Raw genomic sequence first — 26,548 nt, 5'->3', positions numbered from 1 at the left:
GCATTTAGATTGAAACACATATAAGATTATGAATAAATTTGAGAAAATAACAATAACATATGAAAATACTTGTCTGAAATTCACTCAACACATGAATCCTTGGAAAAGTCTTATCTTTATTAATCAATCTAGCTTGCTGGCTCATCAACTGATACAATAACCTTCTCGTTCTTTTTGATCAAAAAGTCTATAGAAATGTCTAATAGGATCCACACTACATACTTAGAATTGTGAAGTATTTATACAAAATTTTATTACAAAATATCTCAAACTGATTTGAGATTTAATCTAGGAAAGAAAAATATCTTCTTGCAAGAAGATAGAGACAACTATTGAACTACTTCATGCTGTCCCTTTCATTTTGGTACTACTGGCTTTTATGGTTTGATTTTTAGCACTTTATGCTACTTTTCTGTTTGATCTTTCATGCTGGAAGCTTCATTTACTTTAGCCTTTCATCTGATACACTTTGACCCCGTTGATCTGTCTTTTTCCTTTTACTGTGTTTTTTTGACTTTCACTGTAGGCTTTTAACTTTTACTATACGTCTTCAAATGAGAGGGTCATTCTGGTTTTTTCTCAAATACCTGAAATTTGGGTGAAATAACTTCAAATTGGTGTTCTCGGAAATTGCAGAAGTTTGAATGGGTTTTGGTATGGACTGAGACCTTGATTGGGGTCTCTGTAACTTCTTTACGAGTGAAATTGAGGTCAATTGGCGATTTCAACATTTGAAGGTGTTGCAATGGCTTGCAGATGTTTTACAAATAAATTGATCGAAAAATGCCAAATAAGGCTTCTTGACCTTTTTATTGAGCAACAATCACATTTTGGCGCGTAAATTACAAATGAACAGTGGGTGGTTTTTTGGGTTGGGCAGGGAGGTGGTTTCCCACGCCATCGCACCACTTTTATGGAGGAGGCAGTATTTTGGTGGGGTCACCCGATCTAAGCTAGCACTTGACACGTAGCAGATGAAAGGCTAGGAAAAACCACTTTATCGGGTGGGTAAAGGTTGGACATCTGGTGAACCCGGTATGGATGTGGACCGTCGGTTGTGGGCGCTAATGATCAGATGACAGTCAGGTGAAAGATGTGTTCGGATGAAATGAGCATAGGTTTTGGGGCGGTCAGGGTTTTAATCCTTGGCATTTGGAATTAACTACGAGTTAATCATGGATTTAAATGATCGGGTAGGGCTTAATGATGGGATTATTTTATCTTTACCGCTCAATGGTGTATTAAGTGGGTTTTGTTGGGAATATGGGATAAAGTATAGTTTATAGCTAGACTACGAGTTGGGGTATTATATATGGGAAAAGGTATATTGGGAACTATAGTATTATGTTAAAAAATTAATATGAAATGAGTGGAGTGAACATACCCTTAAGCATAAATGTAATATTTGCACATTTTATTCACATACACTTCATACTTAGGATAAAATCTTTTTGTGGGTATTTTGAATGAAATGGAATTCAACATGGGGTTGTTTACTTTTCATAGGCAAATGAAGTTTAACCTTAGGAAAAGGGGTTTTATTAGGGAAATAAGGGAAATGAATTTTATGATGGGAATTCTAACACTTGATTTCCATAAGTCATTAAGTCGAGGGTCCAGTCCCACCAAAAGTCAGAGAAATGCTCTGAGCCTTTATGACTTGAAGGATTTTTAGTACTAGAACTTACTTGTGGATGGGGAAATTAGTAAATAAAGGGATGAAATGAATGAGGGGGAGTTAATTAAATCAAGTTGTAAACCATTGTTTTTTCTTTGTTAACTTCTCATGCACATTGAAAGATATGGTTAAGCATGATAAATGTGCTTTTATCCAATCAACTTTATACTTCAACAACCTTTCTTCTTTTTAGAAAGAATTCTTCGGCGAAAATCACAAGGAATATCATTTGTCGACGCGTTTTGAACCAACCAGTGTGGTTCATCATCAGGACAAGTTGAAGAACAGATCCAGCTTAGCATGTTTAAATAGCTAGAGCAGAGACACCAACGGTTACCTGGGCAAGAGGTTGACTCAAGGAGCAAGGTCAAATTTAGTTGAATAAGGTAAAAAATAAATAAATAAATAATCAAATATATAAATGATAAATTATAATATAATAATGAAAATATATAAAATATAAATTTAGTTACATTAGGTGTAAGAAAAATAATAATAAATTATTTATTTAATATATAAATGAGGAATAATAATAAACTACTTATCTCTTAATTAAATAATAAATAAAAATAAAATAAAAATATATAAAAAATTTTTATATAAAAATATAAAATTTAGTTATATTAGGTGTAAGAAAAATAATTAATTTATTTAATATACCCATTGCTTACCCATTGCTTACCCATTGCTTACCCTAACATTTTTTCTTCATTTATTTGGGTGCATTTAGGCTAGCAGACCCTTATCATTCATTTTTATTTTGAGAATTAAACTATCTAATTATAACCTTACATCATATAAGGGCTCGGATTAAACTGATGAGCTCCTTTTATTTTCTCTACCTATCTAATGAACTAGCAAGATTAAAGTGTTTGTTCAGATTTTATTCTCTAACTATAAACATAAAATTCAAAGCATGAAATAGTCAAGATTAAGCAGTTTGACTACCATGGGTTGTGGCATGTATGACAAGATGCACACAACCATTATTTAAGACAGTAAGTAGTAAAATAGTAGTGGCATTTCGACTTGCACACTTTCATGATCTTTTTTTGTTTTTGGGGTTCATATATTCTCATTTTTTTATATTTTCTTATTCTTTTTGTCCTTTGATATTTCTTTTAGGACATATTCTCTTTACATTTTTTTAAATTTTTAATATGGAAAACATTTGCAGAAAACAAAGGTATGTATAATATTACAAAGCCTAACCTTAACCAATTCCAAATTATGAATCCTATCACTATAGCACTGTAACAGTCGGTGCAGATGATGAAGCAAGCATGGAAACATATGAGAAATTTATGGGATCTGTAGATGATACTTATGTAATGCCCCAAGAAGATGTGAGAGGTGTATATGGAGGAGTAGGTGTAGCCACACTGAGTGGTAGGAATGATGATGTGGCAGCTAACACAACTGATGTAGAAGGTAAAGATGTCTCAGACTCCACCATAATATAGATAATTGACAATGGTAAAAAGGTATAAGCAGGTGTGGAATCGTTAGGTTTCAGTTGCAACAACTCAGGTCCCAGTGGATCGGTAAAAGGTGGATTGGTAGAAGCAAAAAAATAATCTGCCAAAGCTTTGATAGAGATCAAATCACTACCAGAAGGACCAGGTATATACTCCATAACTATGGGTTGGTCAGGATATTGAGCATCAACTGGCACTCTCCATGCAAGAGTAGAAATTCCACCTCATTCAAGAGGAAAACAATGAATATGGTGTGACTAAAAATGACTATATTAATCTAGGGTGAAAAATTATAAATTAAAACAATGATGTTAGTGAAAACACCCTAAGGCCAAGACAACTAACTCAGACCAAAGAACACACACTAGAAAATTCTTAAAAGGTAAGCACACAAGCAAACTGAATAGAAAGAAGCTGGCAGTAGGATAGTTATACTAGCAACCTGCTTCCCAACCCTTTTACCTACACATTCAATCTAAGTTCCCTTATTAGTCATGGGGAACCCCTGATAGGACTAAGAGAGTATGACTAATATTCGTCCCAGGTACAGAGAAGACAAACCCACACCTACACCTTTGTATGAGTGTTATAGGCATTAATGCACGGGTGTTTGGTGATCTAGAAACTCTCAAGGATCTTCCCAAGATCCTTGGTAGGTAGTCAGATTAGCTGCAACTGTCACAAAGATACAAGCATATATATGTTTAACAAATGAATATTAAAGCGAGAAGGAATTATTACCTCGAGTATTAGTATGGTGTTGCTGGACAGTGTAATGTAGTTAGGCAGAAGACCCTTGAGCCAACTCTAGATCAAAACATGCACATAGAAAAGTCAAGCGTAATATCATAGCATAAAACCTTGATAAACAATGCATGAACATATAATGATATCTAGTTTCATATATCTAAGCCACTCATGCTAATGATATTGAATAAAAATACAAACAAGTAATATTATCAACATCTCGGAGTGGACAACACAATTTTAGTTCTATATTGATGTAGAAAGAGTGATTACAACCATCAGTTGCATCAGCTTTCCCTTACCCCTCCAGCTCCTCTCTCTCTCTCCCTTCTTAACCTCTTGTGATGCCTTACTATGAGACTCTGCTCGATAGTCAAATAGGCAATCCTTTCAAATGGTTCAACCCTTTTCACAATGGCCATAGCCTTGCATATATAGCATGTGAGGTTAGGTGTGCCAAGTCCTTCATGAGTTCCATTAGGCAAAAGCAATGATGTTTCCATGCCTTTGTGCTCTTCCCCGTCTGCATGCTCCATTAGGAATTAGTAATTCCCCCAAATAGGTCAAGTTCTGATGTTTCCCTTCTTTTATGAGTTGACATAGGAGAAAATATAGGGATATTTCCTCAGTCAACACATTCCCTTGACCCATAGAAACTCATTAGGGTCCACTAACACTGTTCCCGAGGTAACAAAGAGAGTTTCTTTAGGTACTAATGCATCCTTAGCCTTTCTAGGAAGATTCATAAATTATGTTGCTAGTGTTTAGGCAGCGTTAGCATGACAACTAGGCTTGTGAACTTGGTCAATCCTTTAGTCATCATGTCCTTCTCCTCTGATTTGATGAGGAGGTCATTTTCCTATATAATAGATGCCCCCTAAAGTGTGAGATCAAAGGCTATGATGATGGACGAAATAATTTATATTTAAGTATCCTTTTCTTTAGAAGAAAGAGAGAGAGGATCGAAGCTTCGGGTGGTATGAGAAACTTGATACAACACATATATATAAAAAAACTAAAATCATGTCTTGAGTTGGGCATTCCCACGCTCAGCAGCTATGTCAGAGTTATTTTCTTAGAAAAGAGATATGACAATGCTGGCCATCGATAAGTACAATGCGGAACCTGTGTCATAATAGGATCATTCCAATGAGATGTCTCCAAAAAACAATAAACGCAACTTGGGAGAGGAAACAGGGCTGAGTGATGCAAGCCTCTACCCAAGGTCTTGATTTCCACTTCACCACAACAATATAGATCGATACATGTGAATATAGGCATTGATGTCGAACATGCATGAAATTGTCTGCTTACCAGTCAATAATGGAGACCGTTAATAGACGGGAGTATGGCGACTGATAATGGTGATGGTCTCCAAGATGCATAGTACAATCTATCGAGTGCGAATAATGTTTTTGTCTTCTAACACTCGTAGAAGCCTCTACCCAAGGTCTTGATTTCCACTTCATCGCAACAATATGGATCGATACATGTGAATACATGCATTGATGTTGAACATGCACGAAATCGTCTGATTACCAGTCAATCATGGAGACGATTAACAGACGGGAGGATGGCCACTGATAATGGTGATGGTCTCCAAGATTCACAGTACAATCTAGCGAGTGCGAATAATGTTTTTGTCTTCTAACACTCGTAGAATCGTTTAATCTAGGAGCCAATAATGAAAACCCCTGACCAAACACAAGGTGACCTACCACTGATGTCTGCAAGTACCAAGGCATTGAAGTGTTTCTAGGTCTTCTTCCTAGATAGAGTGTTGAAGTCTATAGGAAGAGACCTATCAAAAGGTAGGAAACAAGGTGTCCTACATCAGTCAACACGAAACGGGACAAGAATGATTGTTTTTTGAGGAATATTTTGAGCATTCGGTCAAAGCAACAGAGGGCATGATGGTAGGATATGCTTAATGGTTTGATGGAGGAAACAAAAGATAAAGGTTTTCCCTTGAATAATAGAAGGCACGACAATGATTTTAACCATGCAACACTAGACTCATGAACACCAAAGAGTGTTAGGATATAGAGATGCAAGAAAATCGAAGTATATAGGCTAAACTCATAGGATGATAAGATTCATATTGAGAGGACATTACAGGGAAGGTTTATCTAAGGGAGTGCCATGTTCAAGGGAGAGGCTGCTACCAAAAAACTCTTTCATTATATGGAACATAACGCAATTTTATTGTCCACTTTCCCCATATGATTAGTTTAGTGAGTCCAGATGGGTAAAATCATTGATCTTTTCATGTTTTAAGAGTTTGAAAAGGAACCTAAAAAGAGTGACTCTATGCCCTATCTGATTAGTTTAATGAGTCAAGATAGACAAACTCGTCAACCTTTTCATGTTTTAAGAGTCTAAAAAGGATCGTAAAAAGAGCAACTCTATTCCTCATCTGTGTAATTTAATGAGTCCAGACGAGACAACTCAGTGGTCTTTTCTTATTTTGATAGTCTGAAAAGATAATAAAGAACAACTCCAAGGTGGTCCCTTTGTCATAGTTTTTAACGGGTGTATCAAAGGTTTAATAGTATACCTAGAACGGTTCCTTTTCTGTAAGTTAATATACTGAGTCTAGATAAAGAGAAACCTATGCTCAATAGATGTTTGCCTCCCCAATAGACCTTCATCGAATTTCAACGAGTCAAATGAAGAAAACTCGAGGCATCTTTTTCAGTTTAGTGAGCAAGGGAAAAGAGATAAAAGAACTGCTCGTTCCTTCTTCGTAGATTTAATGAGCCTAAAAAAGGGAAAAAATCAAGGATTTTTCGACTTAAGAGCAAGAAATAGTCCCAAAAAAAAAGTGTTCATATCGTCGTTGTAGGTGTTTAACGAGACCAATGACGAAAAATCGTGGTTTTTTCGATTTAATGAGCAAGAAAAGTTCCTAAAAAGAATGCTCAGAGCTTCTTCATAAGTTTTTAACGAGCTTGAAGAAGGAACTTGGGGTTGTTTTGATTTTATGAGCTAGAAAAAATTCCTAAAAAAGAATGCTCAATCAATCTTTTTCAATTTAGTGAGCTAGAAAAAGAGGGAAAAAGAGTTGCTCAGACTGCCATCGTAAGTATTTAATGAGCCCGACGAGTAAAAACTCGGGGATTTTTCAGTTTTAGAGCAAGAAAACATCCTATAAAAGAAAGCGCTCATTGAGAATCGAACATGGTAATTTATGTCATTCAATCTTGAAAATTATTTCATCAAAACATGAGAAATTTGTGTCAATATGGGGTCATGGCGCATGATAAATATCATTGGAAATGGACTACTTCTACTTTAATGACTTTAATTAATATAAGCCATGTCTCCAAAGTGACTATAAGGGAGTTCTTGAGCCTCCACTTTCACCATTTGCATCATTTGAGAGCCGTGAGAGTGTTTTGGAGCTAAAGAGGAGCATATTTTCCATGGATGATTACGAGATATCCGGAAACCACTCGACGTGTCGTGAGTCCTAGGTAGATGCCAAAAACCTAATCTTGCATTATTCAACCTTTTTTATCAGCCTTTGGGATGAGCTTTGGATATCTGGGGAGCCCTACTTCATTAATTGTGCCTAACGCCCCCTACTAGGCCTGTAGGGAGCGTTAAACACCCTTTACGACCTGGTGAAGCACATTAATCCTCCCTGTGTGTCACTATGGGTGTGTTAGTGCATGCGGGCACACCCCAAAACCCTAGGAAGTGATTTAATGAGATTTTTTGCCCCATTTGCACTGATTTTTGGGTTGATTTATGCAAATTTTAAGCCATTATGACTAGTCTATGGAGAGAAGGGGCCCATGGCTGACAAGAATTGATAATTCAAAATGATTCTACTTGCATACTTGCATTGTGCTGTTGCTGGTTGATGAAGTATGCATAGTTGGACTTGATGAAAGGTCAAGAGGACCTTTTGAGCTAGATTATTTAGCACTAGGATGATCATGAGTAGGTGTTCATGATTTCAGATCATGAGTTGGCCATTGACCAAGATGATATATATTTATTGATCGGTTTTTTGTGTAGAGGAGCACGGGAAAACCTGACCGGGGGAAATCCTGATCCTCAATCCACCCTAGAGCTAGTTCGAGCTTACTGCATCCATGAGAGCGGACTCGTCAGCAACAGAGTCCTTATAGAGAGGATTAGATCCAGATCTACAAGGGCCATTTTATTGATGATTGTGTGCTTGGCAAGGTCAAAGAGTCCCCACATTATGACAAAGGCCCAACTGTTGCTTGTAGTTGACTTGTCCAGCCACATATATTCAACTGGTGCAAGGCAGTGCTTCGTCAGTTGAAGGCAGAGTTGACCGCATGCAAGACATAGACCCAACAGAGTTTTGGGTATGGCACTCTCATTGTGTCATTCATACTTGAGAGGGTGTCTGTTATGCGCCCCCGGATGATATTAGGTCCTCTCAATCTAAGGGAGCCTAGAAAAAGGTGATGGGAATCACTTGATCCTCTCACAGGAGGAGGAGCTATCCAAAATTTTTCCGAAGAAGATTTCTTCGAATGGCTTAATGGCTAGATTGTGAAGATTGACGACTATGCCTACAAGGGCATGGACTTCATTGGCGACCCTGACTTGATTTTGCTGACTGGAGCAAACTGGGGGCCTCAAGGTAAGAATGATTTTTGAGAGTACTTAAAGTATTTATAAGCTTTTGAATGTTTATGTTATGTTTTTGTTGATTTTATGGGTGAACAAGTACTGACATAAAGCTTTTTGCTTGACACAAATGTGGCACCGGTACGACTTGCATGTGAACCTTAGCAAGTGAGGCGAGGAGGCTAGCTACCTGACTGGGAGGTGATGCTGAAAGTCTTCGCAAGGTTCTAAGGAACCTAGAGGGTTTGTGCATGGGTTTACACCCCCCTTCCTATAAGGGAGATCCCCACTCATATGCAGCGACACACAGTCAGTGTGCCTGAGTGGTTTTTAGTTGCTCTTCAAAGGATAGCTAGAGAAGTTTTATCTTTTCATGAGAAGTAGGCTCTATTAGTAGACATGTGGTATAGCCAACAGGTGTTTATAGCTAGGATTAGTAGCCATTTTGTACTTAAAACACCCAAGCTTTGGGAATATTTTGGTGTAGAAGATTGAACTCAATATATATATATATATATATATATATATATAAACACTTAAAAAATTTACATCATAAAATACCAAAATATTTGTAGATATATATATATATATATATATATATATAGATATATATATATATATATATATATATATATATATATATATATATATATATATATATCTATATCTATATATATATATATATATATATATATATATATATATATATATATATATATATATATATATATATATATCTACAAATATTTTGGTATTTTATGATGTAAATTTTTTTTAAGTGTTTTTTTAAATTTTTAACTGTGTAAATATTTAATTTCATACATGTATCTATAGTGAATGAGACAAATGCCAATCTAACACATAGTTTTCCAATGAATCACCAACTATATTAAATTCTCTAGGAATGTGTTCATATGTGATAACCTCAAATTGACGTTCCAAGAGTCGTACCCGTAAATAATGATGTAACAAGATTGAATTACGAACGTGATAATGATTTGTCAATTGCATAAGAAAAAGCTGAGAGTCTAACCTGACCACCAGATTGGAGATGTCCCTTGATGACGCTTCACTGGGAAGTGAGATTATGGACATGTACTCAGCAATATTGTTGGTGGCAGTACCAAGAAAGACCCCCCTGGAACAAAACAGTTCTAATTCAGGTGTGTAAATGACCCAAGCAACTGATGTAATGTTTCGTGTGTGACGACTACCACCATTCGCATATCCTACATATGCTAAGGGTAATGAAGACATATGCATAATGCAAAATATGTATGAGACAAATACTTCAAGAAATAACAAAAAATCCATTCACATAAAAAAGAAGAAAAACTTATAAATACATAAAATTACAAAGCACATGCCTAGTGTAGTACTAGGCATAATATTTTTTCAGATAGAGCCCATTTCGGGGCTTAGGGAGCGGGACTCCTTCCTAGTCCTAAAGTTCATATGCCCCTTTTGAGAGGGCTTTCTTGACAACATATGGACCGATCCATAAGGGTTGAAGTGTTCCTACCCCCAAGATGTCATGTTTTTTATTGTAAAGTAAAACAAGATCACCCTCTTGGTAAGAACGAGGATTGACCTTTCTGTCATACTGGCTTTGACTCGGCGCTTGTGGGCTTGGAATGCCAATTCGACATCTTGACGGGTTTCATCCAGTTGATTTAGGTATATCAGGTGCTCTTCTTCGGCAGTGGTGTCGGGCAAGAGTTCAATAGTGATTTGTAAGGAAGGAATTTGAGACTCGATTGGTAAAACTGCTTCCAGGCGATAAGCTAGTTGAAAGGTGAAGCCTGTAGCAGTTTTAACTAAAGTTCAGTATGACCATAGTGTAGGATATAACATTTGATGCCAATGGGTTTTATGATTTCTTATTAACCTACAGATCGTGTTTTAAGATGTCATTGACGGCTTCTACTAGACCATTAGCTTGGGGGTAGTAGGAGGATGATTAATCTTAGCGAAAACCAAGAAATGATGTTAAGTTAGACATCATGTGATTTTGAAAATGAGACCCATGGCCTATAAAAATCATGTGAGGCACACCTAAGCAACAGATGACCTGATTAAAGAGGAATAGCATCGTGATTTCTCCATCAGCTCGGAAAGTGGGAAGGGCTTCGACCCATTTCATGAAATAGTCCACAACTACGATAATATAGTTGTGTCTAGTAGAGGAAATGGGGTTTCAAGTTACGAAGTCTATCCCCCATTTGGAAAAGGGGCCAACAAAGATTACCCGGTGCAGTACATCCAAAGGAGTGCACATGTTCTTTGTAAACAATTGACAAGGGTGGCACTGCCGGATAGCCTTGATACAATCCTTGAATAAGGTTGGCCAGTAGGCATGCACACAAAATTTTCTGAGCAGTAGATATGCCAGAAATATGATGACCACATGCCCCAGCATGGTATTCATTTAAAATATGTTCTGCTTCCTCATGAGTGAGGCAACATCGAAGAACTGTATCAACACCATGGTGATATAACGTATCGTTAAGCACTAAATAGTGTCGCGCTTGGTGGAAGATGCAATGATAGTCATCTAACGATAGTTCAAGGCGGAAACATTGTGCTTGGAGGTAGAAAAGAATGTCACCATACAAAGGGTTAGTAGTGTCAATAAGATAGACAACTTCATCTAGAAGAGGACTGTGGGCTATCTCATTAGGATTTACAATGGGAAGATCTGACAAAATTTCAGCCAACACTAAGGAATTTTTTGCCTTGGCAGTAGTGAACACCAAAACAAATTGTTGGAGGATCACTATCCATTTGGAATATTTCCCTCTAATGACTTGATGAGAAAAAATGTGTCTCATGGTATTCTCCAAGGCGATGAAAGTAGTCTATCACAGCAATATGTAATGTCGGAAACAGTTGACAGCAAAGACAACTACCAAGGATAGCTTTTCCACATGTGAATATCTGAGTTCAGGCTCAACCATGCCTTCGATAGATAGTATATCACATGCTCACTCTGATCATCGTGAGTTTGAACCAAGGCCATTCCTAGAGAGGATGGCGATGCTGCCAGGTATAGAAGAAAGTCACGCCCATAGTTGGGAGCACTAAGGAGTGGGGCCGATATAACCACCTTTTTCAAGGCATCAAATGATCACTGAGCTTGATTATCCCACAGATACGACACTCCCTTCTTAAGTAGGCGCATAAAGCCTTTTGCCAACAACATAGTTTACGATGAACCGCTGTAAGAAGTTTGATTTCCCTTGCAAACATTGGAGCTACAGAATGGATTGTGGTTTGGGAAATTGAGTAATTTCCTTTAACTTATTGGGATAAAACCTAATCCCATACTTGGAGACAATGAATCCAAGTAAGAATCCAGACTCAACAAAAAAAACAGATTTATGTGGATTCAGATGTATGTTATAAAACTGACACCTAAGAAAGATAGCCCTTAAATGATCTAGGTGTTGTGCTCGCTTCTTTGAATGGGATGGAAGGTCATCCAAGTAAGATTGAACGATATGTTTGATATTGTGAAATGCGTAGTCCATGGCCCTTTGAAATGTTTCCCCAGCATTCTTTAAATTGAATGCAAGTTTTCGATAGGCAAAGATTCCCCATGGGAAAATGAAGGTGCTATTGTGTTGGTCTTTTGGTTTTATGGAAATCTAGTTGTAACATGAGAAACCATCCATGAATGAGAATGTTTCACAACTAGTGCAGTCGTTGATGATTTGGTCGATGAACAGTGTCAGATAATTATCCTTTGGACACGCGGCGTTCAAGTCCCGATAGTCAACACAAATACGGATGGTTCCTTGTTTCTTATTGACAGGAACCAGATTAGAAACCCATTCCATTAAGGGAATTGGGTAGATGAAACTAGCATGTAACAACTTTTCCACCTCAATCTTGATGGCTGCCATTTTGCGGGGGTGGATTGGTTGAATTCTTTGGTGGACAGGTTTAGCATTGTCGTATATCTTGATCTCATGCTCGACAATAGATGGTTCTATGACAGGCAATTCCTCATAAGACCAAGCGAATACATCATGAAATTCCTTAAAAAGGTAGGTGAAGCTTGAAATTTCCTCAGGAGTGAAATATGCTCCAACCTGGATGTTTTCTATGATGCATGTCATGACAAAAATATCGATGAGAAATGTCTTCGAAATATTGCCCATGTTTCCTTCCAAGTCCAAAGTTTGGATAGTCGTATCAGGTGAGGAAACAATTTCAAGTGTGTCAAATGACATGATTTGAAGAGTTATCATGTTTGAATCAGATATCGAAACATGATGGTGAGAGTCCTCCCAAGGTCTCTCTTCTAAACACATGATCTCTCTTCTAAACACATGACCTCTCTAATATCTTTGTCCGTAGGTAGGATTTGACTAAGGACATTGAAAGAAGGAGGAGTTATTGGAGGGGAGGTGGTACCATTTTCATGACCGAAGTGACCAGAGATTCGTATGTAGATTGAATGTCCTTGTAGGAAAATTTAGCTAGTGACAGTGGCATTTGTTCTTTGTAAGTGTCAATGTCTAAAGGGGCCAGTACGATCCAAGGATCAGTCAGTTCATGAGGAATGGATGAAACCATATTGATCGTCTGTGGAACCGTGGGTAGCAGAAGAGGGAAACAACCCATCAGGGAAGAGCCCTTTTATAGACAGATACTGATATTGACGTAAGAGTCAGGTACACCACCCACTAAGGTTACAGAGCCATTGGGTAACGGGGAATAATCAAGGGTGCGAAAGGACAGTTGGTCCACTGTGACTATCTTTCCATCCAATGGAAATTGGATGATATGAAAGAAATTAGACACAATGGCATTCATAGTGTAAGTCTAATTGCGACCCAACAATAGATTATAATTGAGCTTTCTTTCTATGACTTCAATGTCCACCATTACCATTTTCCCATTCAAGGTGGTGGGGTAGCTAGCTAGGTAACCTTTTGGGATGAAAGTGTGGTCGTCAAAAGCTTTAAGTGAATTCGATAGTGGGGATAAGGTTAGAGAACCCAAAGCGAGCCAACATGAAGCTGACATGACACAGGTTGAAGCACCTTCGTAAATGATAGTGCTATGTATTACTTTCCCTTTCAAAAATATTTTCTCCTGAAATGCAAGCTGGTGTGAAAGGGGAGGTTTACATTTTTCCATGTCGAAAATTGCAAGCATGGAATCCTGAGGATCAATACCACCAATTTCCAAAAGTAGAGCTTTCCTTTGTGGTGGACAAGTGTGTAATACTTCGAGCACTGACATAGCTGATGGCACTTGTGCCAAATATTCTACAATACTGTAGTTTTGGGTGGAATGTGTAGATGTATTACGCATTGTGCAACGAAGTGCCCCTTTTGGGGGGCGAATCACAAGATTAGCAACCAACCTTTTGACATGAAGATCGTTAAGTGGTGGTGGGGTTTTGACTTGAGGAGGGTTCCTCTACATGACTGACTAGAGCTCCATAAGGTTTAGCTCTAGTTTGTAGAACCATTTTAAAGGTGTAAACGGTAGATGGTCCTTCACCAGCTGAAGGATGTTGAGAACTACCATTGCCCCCTTGCGATGGTTGGGGTTGGTTTTCAATAAGGTGTTTTTGCTGGTGAGCAAGGAAAGGATTATTCAGGACAGCAAGGGTCCTACTAGTGTCCTTTTTAGCAAAGAAATATGTGCATTCCTGAAGACCCGGACAACGATAGGTCATGCAGTCTTCAACACAGATTTTGCAAGGGAATTTGGCGGGTTTATCCTTTCCATTATCTGATTGTGCAACAACTTTATACTTTAGGTTGTACTGCTTTGTTGACTTCTCTTCAGAAGGAGCGGTCTTTTTCTTATTCTTCTTGTTCTTAACACCATTTTTTTATGTATACTGCAAAAATTTTATCACAGTGGCAGGAAGAGCAATTGATTTGGTAGAGGGGTCAACTAACATCTGGGCAATGTGACTGCTGAGTTGGTTTGCAGTAGCCTCGGAGGTTGCACTGACAATCCCATCGGCGTGTGCTCCAGGTTGTTGAGTAGTGGGAGCATTGGAGTTGCGAGGGCCATTAGGAATGACGTCGTGTAAAGTGCTAAACTACGAATATATCAAATCTAAGTGATGGGAATGATGAATGGATTGGCCTCCTTGACCACACCACCTAAGAAGACATCTTTAGCAATTTGGGGAAGTAGATACTTGCAGAACCAATCTTCCTATAGATAGTTTAGAAGGGGAGCTTTGACTAACCTCTGCCTACGTCTCCATTCATGTATATGATTAGAGATGTGGGTGGTGGTGTCCTGACATAATGAAGTGAGGAGTTCCGTCCCAGTTTCATAGCGGATGGGTAGCTGGAAGTGCTTTAAGAATTCCATCGCTAAAGCACCAAAGGTATTGATTGACGCACGTGGTAACTCAATGTACCACTTGGCTGCATTTCCAATAAGGGTGCGGGGAAAGAGCCATAGCCAGATACTATCATCCACCATGGAGTTAGAAACACACCATAGATGATAGGTGGTGATGTGTGTACCCGGATCCTCCCCTTGTTTCCCTTCGAACTTCAGGATGTCTGTTGATATTTTATGCAGGATTGGCGGCCAAAGTAAGTTGTGATAGATGGGGTCATTTGTGAGTTTGTACAAGTCGGGGATATCAAGTGTTTCCAAGAAAGGAAAGGTGTTTGATGCCCCCAAATCAGACCAAGGTGATGACATATGACTTGAGGATCCTTGCGGTCCTCCCATCGTGTTGTTTCCAATATTATACACAAGTTGCGTGGTATAGTAAGTGCCTTGGGGTATAGTATTGTATTGTGGGTTTCCATAGGGGTTGTTAGGTTGGGGGATGGAAGTGTCCCCAGGATAAGGAGTGCCCCCTTGACTCATTTGAGATTGTGAGTAGGGTGCCCCTATGGATTGATTGGGACCTTGTTGAGGGTTCCTACTCGCCACATAACTAACCATAGGTCCTTGACTAACATAAGGAGGGTTCTTGTTAATCAATGAATGAGCATGTAGACCTAAAAATGGAGGGGGAACTGTTACACTCCCGAGCGATATATGCATATTGAGAACCATGCCCCCACGTACTTGAATATGTGGGTTAGAACTATACAATGGATGCCAACCATAGAGTTGGTTGAAGGGACTCGTGCTAACCATGCTATATTGAGCATTGTAAGGAGCGTTATATGTAGCACTTGTTGAATATCCAGGGGCTAACACGAAAGGGGCGGAATCTGGAATGTAATGGGTTCCACTCGTGTTGGGTGTCATGATAGGGTTTGAACCTGGGAAATATGGGATAGCGGGGTTTGCCATCAAAGGTGTAGAACTGACTGTCGACTGGGGAGGTGACGGTGTACTAAAAGTGTCCACAAAAGCCCACAACCCATTAGCCATTGATGGGATGAGTGAAAATGTTCCAATGGAAGACAAAGGAGGTACAAATACAATTGGAACCAAGAGTGGTCCCAATGGATTCGTGATCAGAGGATTGTTGGAAATACTGAGAGGGGGGGTGAATTAGTATTTCTTACTATTTTTTTTTAATTGTTCTAGTGATTGCCAACAACCTATATAGATATGTATATGTATACACAGAACATAGAAATCAACAACTGAATTTAATGCTTTTATTAAAACTCAAGACAGTGCAAAGAAATAACTAAAATATAAGTATAAATCTGATTGTGAATAGTTCCCAAGCTCCAACCTGGACTTTAGTGAGGCTCCAACCTCCAGAGCACCAACTCTGTTTTGCAGTGGTTCTACACTTAGAAGCACCTACCCCAATGACTTCAGTCCTGTTTAGTTCTGAGGCTCCAACCTCTTGGGCTCCAACCCAACCTTGGTATAAACAGGTATGCTGCTACACTCTATTTAGCTGAGGTTGTCTCACTCCTGCTCTCCTGCCTCTGCTGCTTCTGCTGCCTCTACAGCCTCTGCTGCTTCTACTATCTCACCCTCAAGTTCTTCACCACCATAACCGCATCAACAGTTGTCTATTTCTAATATTTTATACATTCCCATGCCTTTGTCCATTTGTTTCCGCTTACACCGTCTCTTAGGCTTCCTCCTCAGTTGCTTTTGCTTCCTCTGAATCGCTTGATCTTTCAGCTTCCCTCCTTGATCGTTGTGACTGTTAGCTCTGCTATAAGATTAAGATTTTGATGGGTAACAAGCAGGTTTGATAGTGTTGGTTGTGCTTTTTAGCTCTGCTACAAGCTTCAGCATGAGAAGGTTATATTCAGGTGTGACAGTGTTGTTCTGTGCCTTAAGAATGCTCACAGTAGTTGGTTTCCTTTTCTCCCTCGTTCTCCTTAAAACTCCATAGCCCCTGCTTTCCCTGTTCTTCTTTGAAACTCTACCTAATCTCGCGTTTTCCCTGAGCCCCACTTTCTCTGTTTTGTCTCCTAAAACTTCTTCTTTCCCCGCTAGCCCTGTTTCTTTCAAAACTCAGTGCAAATTCATTTTTTTCCCATAAACCTACATTTCTTAAAGACCGAGTGCTTAACCCACGTAATTGTGCCCCTATTAGCCTCTTCCGCACTCGCAATCGCAACCATTGATCACCCTCATCCAATGGTTCCTGTGTCGCTACGACCTTTTGCTTGCACATTAAACCTCATGCCGATCAAACCCCACCACGATTGGACGACAGTCGAACCTTTCCTCACCGAAACCTCCATACGCATTAACCTGCGGGGGTAGCGGTTTTCATCTGCCACACATCATATTTTGATTGGATCACTGGCCCTTGTACGTATACCACCAAGCCTTGGTGGGCGGTGCCGGGAATACTGATTACCGCCTACCTATACGTCTCCTGCGCATTATCGTCCGCGCATCTTTCGCGTGCGAAAACCGTTGGATCTGTTGCTCTTTGATCCGATGGCTCACATTCACCTCTCCCACCCATCCTCCCACTCGTTAACCTGTGTGCATCTTTATGGCCTGCGGCCATTGGATCTGCCCGTCATGCTATATCTGCCATCCATCTTCGCAACTGTGATAGTGTATTTGTCGGGGATTCATAGTATTCTGCCTCCATTTACATTAATGCATATTTATATGGTTTCTGCTCTGATGGCTCTGTGTGCTCCTCTTCTTCGGCTTTGTCTACTCCTCTCATCTCTATCTACTCCTCGAATATTGCCATATTGACATCAATGACAATCTATGTCCAACAATCTCCCCCTTTGTTATTGATGGAAATATTCTTCTGCTTTCTCCCCCTTTGACATTAATGTCAAAGGGATGCATATGGACTCCCCCTGTCAAACTGCTCCCCCTGTCCTACTACATCTTTATGAATGAACTTGAGTGATGATAAAGAAATAACCCCCATCTTTTGACGCAGATGTTCAAATGCTCTCGAGGAAGAGGTTTTGTGAAAATATCAGCTATAAGCTCCTTAGCACTGATGTATTCTAGGACGATGTTTTTTTCAGCTACTTGTTCATGGAGGAAATGATACTTGATTGGTATGTGTTTGGTTCTTGAGTGCATCACAAGATTTTTTCTGAGACTGATAGCACTTGTGTTGTCACAATAGATGAAAATTGGTTGATCTGTACATATGTTGAGATCTTTTAGAGCTTCCTTCATCCATAGTATCTGAGAACAACAGTTTGTTGTAGCAATATACTCAGCTTTGGCTGTGGATAATGATATGGATGACTGTTTTTTGCTGAGCCAGGATACCAAACAGTCTCCTAGGAAGAATGCATTTCCACTAGTGCTTTTCCGATCATCTATACTTCCAGCCCAATCGGCATTGGTGTATGCAGTTACAGTCAGTGTTGAGTCCTTTGGGTACCAAAGATAGAAATCAAAAGTTCCCTTCAGATATCTGAGAATTCTTTTTACAGTTAATAAATGGGATTGTTTTGGAGCATATTGAAATCTTCCCACCATTCCTACTGCTTGCATTATGTCTGGTTGTGTAGCTGTTAAGTATAGAAGGGCTCCAATCATTAACCTGTAATGAGTTGCATCTACTAGACGGGAGTCATCATCTTTGCTCAGTTTGCAGTTTGTGGTCATACGTGTGCTCGTGGGTGCACAATCCTCCATTCCATATTTTTTGAGCATGTCTTTTAGATATTTGGTTTGAGATATACACAATCCTGCTCTAGTTTGAGATATTTGAAGTCCAAGGAAGTGGGACATCTTTCCTATCATTGAAATCTCAATCTCTTTTGACATGTTTTGAGAAAATTCATGGCTCATTTCATCATTATTACTAGCAAAAATCAGATCATCGACATAAACAAGAGCAACTAGTAACTTACCTTGATCTATCTTTATGTATAGATTGCTTACAACCACTCCCTTTTTGAAGCCTTGTTGTTGTAGATAGTGATCTAGTCTTGCATACCAAGCTCTAGGAGCTTGTTTCAACCCATATAAAGCCTTTTTCAACTTACTAACTAAGTCCTTTCCTGCTGTTAGATCAAAACCTTCCGGCTGCTCCATGTAGACTTCCTCCTTGAGTTCCCCACTTAGAAATGCTGATTTCATGTCCATTTGATTGATTTTGAATCCTTTTGAGCAAGAAAATGCCAAGAACATATTGATAGCTTCCATACAGGCCACTGGTGCAAATGTCTCTTCAAAGTCAATTCCTTTAATTTGTGAATAGCATTTGCAGACAAGTCTTGCCTTGTTTCTGATAACCTGTCCTTCCTCATTAATTTTATTTTTGAACACCAATTTGGTTCCTGTTATGTTTTTGTCCTTTGGATGAGGTACCAGCTCCCATGTCTTGTTCTTCTCAATTTGGGTCATTTCTTCTTCCATGGCTTTTACCCAATGAGGATCCTTACTTGCTTCTGCAAATGTTTTCGGTTCTATCATAGATAGGAGGGCAATGACTTTTCTCTTTGGTGTAATTGTTATCCTTCTTCTGGTCTACACACCTTCATTTTTATCTCCAATGATCTACTCTTCTGGATGGTGTCTTTGGACATACTTTGTCTTTGAAGGGGTATTAGGTGGTTCTCTTTCTTCTTCTTCTTCTTCTTCTTCCTCATCTATTTCTTCTTCTTTAGGTTCTACTTCTTCAATGAGAGAATCATCTTCATGTTCTTCAATTTCCTTTACTGGAAGATCTTCATCAACCTTTACATCAATGCTTTCCACTATTTTCTTTAGTCGATAATTATAGCACTTGTAAGCCTTGCTCTGTGTAGAGTATCCAAGAAATATCCCTTCATCAACCCGAGAATCAAACTTTCCTAGTGAACCATCATTTATTTTTATGAAGCACTTGCTTCCAAAGATCTTGAAGTACTTCACCGAAGTAGCTCTTCCTTTCCATAGCTCATAAGGATTTTTATCACAATTTGGTCTTAATTGAGTTTGATTCAGTGTGTAGATGGCTGTCCCTACTGCTTCTCTCCAGAATTTAGGCTGTAAGTCTGCTGCTAATAGCATAGTTCTTGCCATTTCTTGGATTGTTCAATTTCTTCTTTCAACTACCCCATTTTGCTGAGGTGTTCTGGCAGCTGAGAATTCCCCTTTAATTCCATGAATATTATAGAACTCACTAAACTCGTTTGATGTAAATTCTCCTCCTTTATTTGTTCCGAGGCACTTAATTTTTGAATCTTTTTCATATTTCTACAAGGGATTTTAGATTCTTGAAACACTCAAAAGTTTCAGATTTATACTTTATGAAATATATCCACATCATTCTAGAATAATCATCAACAAATACCACAAAGTACCTTTCTTCTTGGAGTGCTTGATTTCTAGTTGGCCCACATACATCAGCATGGATGATCTCTAAGGGCTTTGATGTAGAGTGTTCCTTTGTCTTGTGGCTGATTCTGGTCTGCTTTCCATGTTGACATGGACCAAATACTGCTTTATTTGGTTTGAACAGCCTTGGGATGTCTCGTACAGCTTTGATCTTGCTGATATTGATCAGGTTTTCGAAGCTTGTATGTCCAATTCACTTGTGCCACAACCAACTCTCATCTGTCTGACTCAGGTAGCATTTATTTTCTTGAATCTTATTTAGAATGTCAATGTTGTCTGGTGTCCTCACCCCTTTTGCCACAAGTTTCCCTGAGGTAGAGTTCCTTATTTCACAATCTTTGGTGGTGAAAACAACCTTATGTCCTTGATCACAGATTTGGCTGACACTCAAGAGGTTGTGTTTGAGTCCATCAACCAGCAGAGCATCTTGAGTTGTTCCTTTTCCATTGATCAGAGTAACTATTCCTTTTCATGCAATTTTGCCAGATCCACTTCCAAAGGACACATTCCCTTCCTTTTTGCTCAGTGAGACAAACTTCCTTCTGTCTCCTGTCATGTGTCTGGAGCACCCACTATCTATAAACCACTGGTTTCCATTATTTTGAGCATATAGAGCCAGGCCACATTTGTCCATGCTGGAGTTCTTGCTACTCATCTTTCTTCCTTTGAGTGGGCAGTCTTGTTCATAGTGTCCATTATTGTAGCAGAAAGAGCAAATCAGATCAAATTTGGTCAAGGGATCAAATGAATTAAAGGTTTTGATTTGTCCTTGCCTTTTGGGGGCATATGAGTTGATTATTCTATCCTTTAGCTTTGTCTTTTCACTTCTGCGAGCCATACAATGTCTGGCTTGATGACCAAAGTTTTTACAGTGAAAGCAGTGTCCAAGAAAGATGGTTTTGTACTTATTGAAGCAACCACAGTTTGAGTCGATTTCCTTCCTGGGAATTACTCCTCCCTCGTTCTTTGGATTTGCGATGGGCCCTTGGCGGAGTATAGGTTTGTATTTGTTGTAGTGTCCATGATTTGACTCCACATTCTTATTTGGAGTAATTCTCTCTTCATTCTTGGGATCTAGGGTGTACTTTTCATCTTTTGGATTGCAGGAAAGTGCATCGGCATAACTTTTCACATTATTCTTAGTACTTCAGGATTCTCCTTTGAAACCTATTCCAGACTTATCATGTTGAGGTTTTTGATTTTTAGAATAGTCTCAAGTATTTGAGAGCTTTTACAGCCCTTTTTAATTTGCTCCAACTCCTTTCTCAGTGACACTATTTCGGTCTTGCGTTCTTCACAAGTCTCTTCCTTTTCTTTAAGCTTTTCTTCCAAGAAGTCTTATCTCCTTCTTATTTCCTCATTTTCCACTTTGAGAGAAATGATTTTATTTCATGGTTTCTCATTTTCTTCAATGGCACTTATTAACAGTTCATCTACATTTCCTTCCAACCCTAAGTCATCATCATCTGCGAGTGCCATGAATAATTCTTCTTAGCTTTCATCATGATTGCTTTCCTCATCTGATTTCCTTTTGATGACCATAAACTCATCCTCATCAGACTCACCTTGCTTGGAGAAGAAGTTTTTCTTATTGAACCCTTTCTTTTTATGTGCCATTCTTTTAGAATTTCCTTCATCATCACTGTCAGTTTATGAGGACATTTTGCTACATAATGGCCTATTTTACCACATTTAAAACAGATAAGAGGATACTTGCCTTTAAGCTTAGATCCTTTCTTTAGCTTTCATACAAATTGAGCCAATTCAGATTCCACATCTGACTCATCACTACAGTCATTCCTTTCTTTCCCCTTCTTTTACCTTGAGGCCTTTAATGCTGCATCTTTGGAGCTTGGGCCACCTTTCCTCATTTCATAGGCAGTGAGAATTCCATGGAGTTCATCCATTTTGAGGGTATCTAGATCCTTTGCTTCTTCAATAGCGCTTATTTTGGAGTGAAACCTATCTAGAAGAGACCTTAATACCTTTTTAACAATGGTACTTTCTTCAACTTTTTCGTCCAATCCTTTCAGGGAATTTACCACTTCAGCTACTCGGAGGAGGTATGCTGCAATATCTTCTTCATCTTCCATCCTCAAACTTTCAAATTGTCTTCTGTGAGTTTGAAGCTTTTCCTTTTTGACTTTTGGGTCTCCATTGTACAAGCCAACTAGCTTCTCCCACATTTCTTTGGCCGAGGTACAGTGCATGATTTTTGTAAACTCGGAATTAGTGATTCCACTAGTGATGGATTCCATGGCCTTTGCATTTGTGATGTAGGCTTTCCTCTCATCTTGGTCTATTAGAAGAGTGGAAGTAGTTTTGTATTCATTTTGAACAAAATGCCAGACTTTAGGTCCAAGGGACATTAAGTAGTAAGTCATTCTTTTCTTCCATGTTGGACACCTAATCCTTAATGGGTTAGTGTGGAAGCCGAATAGACCAAAGCAGTCCAAGAGACCTTGGGAAGTGAAACCCAGTGGTCACAAAAGTGTACTATAAATGTATATCAGTTGTTAATAAAAATTGTAGTCTCCTGATTATCTTTCATATTTTCTTTTGCTCCCATGTGTGTTTAACATGGTATCAGAGCAGGCGTATTCCTGCCCTGCAAAATTAATTTGAGCCATTTGTTTTATGGCCTCTCTATGTAGTTTATTTTCTGCTTGAAATCCGCTGCTGACTGACATCTCTGACCTCTGTCTGCCATATTGGCGCTCTCTGTACATGCACTCTCATTCTCTGCCACTACCTGCGCTCTGTCCATAAACGCCCCATTTAAAAGCGTTGATCCATCTGCAATTTACCATTATTGGCTGTCATGATTGCCAAGCGTTTCATGATAATTATGCTGTCCTGTTGCAACATAAACCTAATATGTGTTACACCCCTGCCTGTCTTTCCAATGCATCTGCATGAAAGTGAAAGGCTGTCCCTGAACACCTAGTGTAACTTCATCGGAAATATCCGCAGCTGATATAGAGCTTCTTGATACACGCAACTTGTCTATTTCCTTTTCCAACTGCTTCCTTATGAAATCCATGGAGTGAGCTGTGACTTTGTCCACCTTGTTGCAGACTATTAGTAGTGGAATTTTCTTCTTCACTACAACTGCCCTTGTCAATATATCATAGAGATACTCAGCTGTTGCTCGACTGTTTGGCAAAAAAAATCCAAAGCATCAACAACGAACACAATCCCAGCAGCCTGAGATAAAAACTCATCCAGCTTAGTTCTCAATCTTGAATGACCCGACACGTCCACTACATGAACTGGCTTTATATTTCCCTTCTTTGAAGATTCTGAATGCAGTACAAAGCAGTCTTCATTTGGATCCATTGAGGTCACAGTCCCTTGGTGTGTCGAACCATCACACAGCTGATAGAAAAGTACAGTCTTGCCTACACCACTTAAGCCTGCCAACAAAATAGTATTTGATTTCCGCTGCGCCTTAAGAGTCTTGTGACCTGTGGGTTATGGGGAAACGAGGTGTATCAGTTGTAAGCAGCTCGACCGGTATAAGTATTAATTTTTTTTTTTGAAGTTTTGGGTTCTTTTTCATGCATTTAGCGCACCGATTTGATTGAAATCTGTGAATTTCTGGCTTGTATGGAAACTCGCCTGTGATTTTATTGTGTTTTTGTCGACTTTTTGAGCGGTCTGGCCCTGGATTGCTCACTCTGTAATCTTTGGCGGTTTTCTGGAGTCTCGTCGTGGAGAGATTGTAGTGGATCTATGTTTGAATGGTGATGTACTGAGCGTGGCACAACCGAAGCGTGGAGATGTGCTGTTCATGCGTGGTATTGAATGGTATCTCTGCGTGGTCATGAATGCGTATTAACGCTGTGGTATATATGTTTTTATATGGTGTGTTAATCCTGCACATATCTATTTTCATTTCAATGGTATAAGAAACTTGAATCCACCACCTGCCTCCCAGCAAATGTTATGCATATAAAATCGTTTAGTGATGTACTGATGTAGTGTCAAGAGGGGATTGGAAAGAGAATGGGGGTTGGATCGAAATGAGAATTTTCTGGTAACATAGATAAAAGATCCTTTCACTCACAAGCCGCAACTATAATTTGAGTTGGGATGTATGTATTTTACAGTGATGCTTTTGATAAAGCTCTTCTCAGGAGAGGTTGACAGAGCCATTTAAGACCGGTAGAGGTCTAACATATGTGATCAAGTTAAACCATAATTGTGCATCACGTTTTTCCATATGACAGTTGGTTGTAGAGTTCTAACGTAGATGATGAAATTGAACCCTGAATTATGTATCATTTTTACCCATATGTCAGCTGCTTGTAGCGGTCCAACGTAGATGGTGAAGTTAACACATGAATTGTGCATTATGTAAGTGAGCTGAACTCATTCTTCACTAGCGTGCTGGTTCTACCTTCAGGAGTGCTCGAACTGTTTGTACTTCAACTGCAGATTGTGGAAGACATTCATTTTTTCTTGCAAAGGAGTGTTGTTTATGCATGGAAGAAATCAACCAGAGATGTGGCTTCATCCGTAATTTGCTCAACAACGAATAATACCATTTTGATGGGTATTCTCGGCTATATATTTATATAGAGGTCAGTTCATTCTGTGCATCCAAATTTTTCTCTGTTTGAGAAATCCACCCATTCATGCAAAGAACTATAGAATCTGTTTTGTGTTAAAGTTCTGCTGAGAGATTCTTCCAGAAATTGTGTGGTTGTGGGGTCGACGTATGCCAGTGTCATCTACAACAACCAAGGGAAAAGTTTTGTGTGAACTTGTCTATGAATTGATGTAATCTATTAATTTGATGCAAGGAGTGTTGTTGACTGTTTGCATTAAACAGAGATTAGATTTAGAGATTTGATATGACAGTATTGACACATTATTCTTTGTAAATGCCTATGATAAAGCAACTATTGAGTTGGTACTGTTGACATTGTTGATCTATAGACATGTATTGATGAAGTGGAGTATGATTTCACATTCTAGGGTTTCAGAGATAAGTCTTGCATTACCAAGTATTATTGACTGAATATGCTGATGGATAGACTCTGATGATGATGTTGAATTGACGGGCTAAGTGTTATGTCAGAGAGCTTGACAAGCCTTGATACACTGCTATATTTTTACCACTGTTGGTTTGATCATTGCTATGGCAATGTTGCAATGGACAGAACATGGTTGAGATTGCTCTACTAAGACTGTCGACAAATTTCATTTGCAAAGAAAGTCAAAGATTGACTCTTTTTTTCACAGTGTGAGTAGTTTGAATAATTTGAGAAGTACATTAAAGCAGCGAGTCATTTGCTACATTGAAATTGGTACTGTGTTGTCTGCTACAGTGACTTTGTGATATTGGCATCCTGCTATTCATCTAATAGTTGCAATTATTTATAGACCAATTTGTAGCTGAAGATAACATCAGTTCTCTGATTATATTGGTCTGAAATGGATAGAATAGATGATGTATTGAAACTACTGAATAATTTAATACTTTCCACTGTTGATGAGATGGTTAAGATCAACAAAACCTCTCTTTCCAATATTAAAATTTGTCTCCAAAATGCACATGAGAATATTGAGTTTTTGCAGCTTGAGACAAAGTTGCAGCAAGAAGAACTACAGCAATGGAGTCATCATTCTGAACCTGTTTCTATTCAGAAGATTGAAACAGACACCCATCAACAGCAAGTCAATAATGTTACTGTTCATTCAAATAAAGCAGCAATTGTACATGCAGATGCAGAAACTCATTCTGCACTTCCTAAGCCCATCATCAGACCTTGGGAACAGCTTGTCCACAACAAGCACAGAACTGGTCTTGGATATGACAAGGACTTGTCCTTTCATATTCCAGACTACTCAAAGCCCATTCTGTTTCAGAGTTCTGGATTCATTCATGATAGTTCACCTGCTCCTCATAACAGTTCACCTCCAGCTATTCCAGATTCTACTCCTCTTCCACAGCAACAACAACAACCATAGATTGTAAAATGCCAACACTGTGACCGAGTTGGCCATCTGAAAGATCACTATTTTGATCTTCATCCATGTAAGCACTGCCATAAAACCAGTCATTCTTCACACAGATGCTTCAGAAACAAACGTCCTGCAAGAACAAAGATTCATCTTGGATGGATCTCTTCTTGGAAATGGGCATCAACAGCCAAGAAGATATTCCAAACACATGTCAGAACTTGTTCCAGAGTATTGAATAGTCTTGCAGTTGAGTTTGCTCCATCTGCTCACCTCGTATCTGACAGGGGGGGAAATGATGGTCATCTACAAGCTT

The 26,548-nt window shown here is 38.9% G+C and overlaps 1 pseudogene; it reads right to left on the bottom strand.

Moving 5' to 3' along the window:
* The window catches only part of LOC149166916 (uncharacterized), an 81,954-nt pseudogene that overhangs the window by 5,031 nt on the left and 50,375 nt on the right, over positions 1-26,548 (bottom strand).

The sequence above is a fragment of the Pinus tabuliformis genome, chromosome 5_1 (assembly GCF_031772625.1).
Source record: "Pinus tabuliformis cultivar Carrire ecotype Pingquan chromosome 5_1, CPIR1, whole genome shotgun sequence".
Taxonomy (NCBI): Eukaryota; Viridiplantae; Streptophyta; class Pinopsida; order Pinales; family Pinaceae; genus Pinus; species Pinus tabuliformis.
The sequence above is the reverse complement of the archived record's forward strand: the minus strand, read 5'-3'. Positions and strand labels throughout refer to the sequence as shown.